Genomic DNA, 3262 nt, shown 5'->3' on the forward strand with positions numbered 1-3262 from the left:
CACACACACACAGATTCTCCAAAGAAAACAGAAAATGTGATAGTTTTGCATGGTGCATGGCTTGAAATTCTCTTAAATATACATATAATTTATGTATAAACCATCAGAATTTTTCCTTGACATGCCACATTACTCACGTAAATGAAATTCCTTGAATGTTTTGAAAATGATGTGTAATCAACAAGTAAAATACATTGGTTGAATCTAATTCTTTATCATATTTCATGAACAGCATCAGCCCGATAATATGCAAAATTACTAACACAGCATAGTTTGAACAGGAAAATTGACAATTGTGTAGCAGAATTATCATTTCCCTTAGTGTTAAAAAAAGAAACAAAAATGTTCTTAAAAGCAAACATTGAAATCATTAATATTGCATGAACAGCACCAGCCCAAATATATGTGAAATTAATAACACGGCTTAAGCTGAACGGGAAAATTGATAATTTTGTATATAACTAGTTTGCATAAAATTCTTCTTGAAAGTAGCAAAATGTGTTTTTATATTTTATTCATATTTTAAAAAGCAATTAGCACATTTATTTTGTACGCTTTCATGAGATCACATTATTGTTTATCATTGCAATGTTTTCACTGTACACATTAAATAGAAAAATCAAAACTTGTATAGTTTTTGAGAAGAGATTCCTTCAGACACAATTAATATTTGTCCACAAAACTAATTTCAAGCATTTAACCAGTAAATAGAGCATTATACTAAAAGTCACATTGCACTAATTCATCTGACTAATTAAAATAAAACAAAATGTTAAAATATATCATTCAGAAATCTGCGCATCTATATATAGCTAGTGATGTGCTTATAGCGCCATCTAGTGATCAGATCATCAGACGTTTGTGTTTATTTCATTTTCTAAATTCATCATCTCATCAGTTCATTAAAACACCCTACATTAAATAATCCAACCTTGGCTTGTTCAGATGTTCCTGAAAAAGCTCTGGAATAAAATCAAACTAATTGAAGATCTGTGTGATTTTCGGATCCTTCTATACTATACATGACAAGCAAGAGTCGTTCCAGAATAAAAAACAACAAGATATTTGGATAATATAGTAGCCTACACTTTTTAATAATTCCTGGCAGGTGGAATCATTTACATCACGTGTTCACGGTCAGTCACGCGACCTTTACAGCTCTCCTATAAATTCAGTATATCAATAAAACACGAGTGATTTGAGCCGTTCTTGTACTCGCCTTTATACAGTTTTTGCACAATTACCGGATTCTGAAAGCAAAGCTTCTCTCAGCGGAAATTCAGACTCTGTTTACAGTGGGATAAATATTGAAAATGCAGAAAATATTTAATAAAACATAAATAATGACTGATAACACTTTATTTGAAGGTGTCCTTTGTTACACGTTACATGCACTTGCATATAGTCTAATAACAATTAATTATGCATACATGCCAGTAACCCTAAGCCAAACCTTAATGCTATCGTAAGTGCATGCAGTTAATTAATATTACTCAGTACTTTAATGTAGCCTATAATTACACTGTAACAAGTACACCATGTTAAAGTGTAACCAGAGAATGTAAATAAACATTTTACTGCAAGCTTTTCAAGGAAGGTCTGAAATTAAAATTAATGCAAGAATGATGTTTATGAGGATTTGCATTTTAATGCACGAGTGATTTGTGTCAGTATTTGGTTGCTTTCTGCTCATTCGCAAAGATCAAATAACAGAATCTCGCCTGTATCCAAAGACGCTTTCTAGGCCTTTTATTATTATTATAATGCATAAAAACATGTCGTCTGGCTGCATTTAACAATAAGGCAATAAATCTGAGGAGATGCACATTTGCGTGATTAGCTCATGTAACAAAGGCAAACAAATAATAACAAATAAATACATGTCTCGATGATTTCCAGCCGGTGAACTGCAGTTTGCTTGGGTTTTCTTGATTTTCAGCTGTTGTTTTTCTCTGATGTGAAAATATGGAGCGCGATTTCTCATTAAAGCAGGCCTTGATCACAAAGACACTCACTGCCAACATTATTACAGAATTCATACTAAAATAATGGCATTTCCTTCTGTTGGCATCAATCACTTCTGTTATTATTGCAATCACTTGTAATCCATATTATTTCTAAAATCCATATACTGTTATCCGTATAATGTAGGCCTATTATTCTCACATATGCTCTAAAAAGAGAATTTCGGCAGTTGTACACGATTTGATTTTCACTTTTACATTCGATTTGCATGAGACGAACAGATGAAATGTATTTATGAGTTATTAATATTTTTATGAAAAGCCAGAACCAGACTGAAATTAAATGCACGGCCATGCTAAAAAATAAGTAGGCCTATTGAAAGAAAGAAGAACAATTCTCTAGTTTTCTTTTCGTGTGTTTGGCTTAGATAACAAAGATTTAATTGTCTACAAAATATAAAAATAACACGTTGAAGTTCACGAGAAATTTTTTTTTTTGTGTATCTGCTGAAACGAAAAAAAAAAAAATAAAATGCATTGACCAATTCTTCTTTTTTTTTAAATAATAGGTTCTTTAAATCAAAATCCAAACATTGTTTTGAACTAGAACTATAAGATTATGTTTTCTTGTAAACATTTTTCCAGAGATCGTAACAGAACTCCATAAACACTGACACATTATATGAATTGAGTTTATTTACGTCTGTTTGTTTACACGGAACGAAATAAAACAGAACTGAAGACCTTACACTTAAATTTACACTGATTCATTATCATAATCAAATCTTTCGCCAGAAGCAGAAATATCAGTTATTCTAATCAAGTGTTTTTCTTATTACTTTAAAGCGCGTTTTGATGTCATTTTTATCTCTTTATTTGTAAAAAGTGTATAGAATTTAGAATAACAGCACAGACTGAACCTTCTTACATCTAGTTTCTTTCTCAATGCTTTAAAAAGATCTTTCTGAAAAGAATAATACCTAACATGCTGCAATCTGTGATTCTGATCTTTCCATATCCAAATGACACGCAAGAGTCGTTCTAGAATTAAAATAATAAAGATTTTTGGCTGCATACACTCTTAAAAACAAAGGGCTGTTTTGCTTTTGCAGTGACGCCATAGAAGAACCATTTTTGGTTGCTCAGAGAACATTTCTTAAAAGAACCATTTTTTCTTAGTGTTAAGAACATTTTAATAATCTCAAAAAAGTTATATTTAGTGCAATAGAAAGATTGCATGGATGTTAAAAGTTAACTACTAATGCCAATAAACACGCTTTATTTTTAAGAGTGCGCAT

The sequence above is a fragment of the Sinocyclocheilus anshuiensis genome, unplaced genomic scaffold, assembly GCF_001515605.1.
Source record: "Sinocyclocheilus anshuiensis isolate Anshui unplaced genomic scaffold, SAMN03320099.WGS_v1.1 scaffold3306, whole genome shotgun sequence".
Lineage (NCBI taxonomy): Eukaryota > Metazoa > Chordata > Actinopteri > Cypriniformes > Cyprinidae > Sinocyclocheilus > Sinocyclocheilus anshuiensis.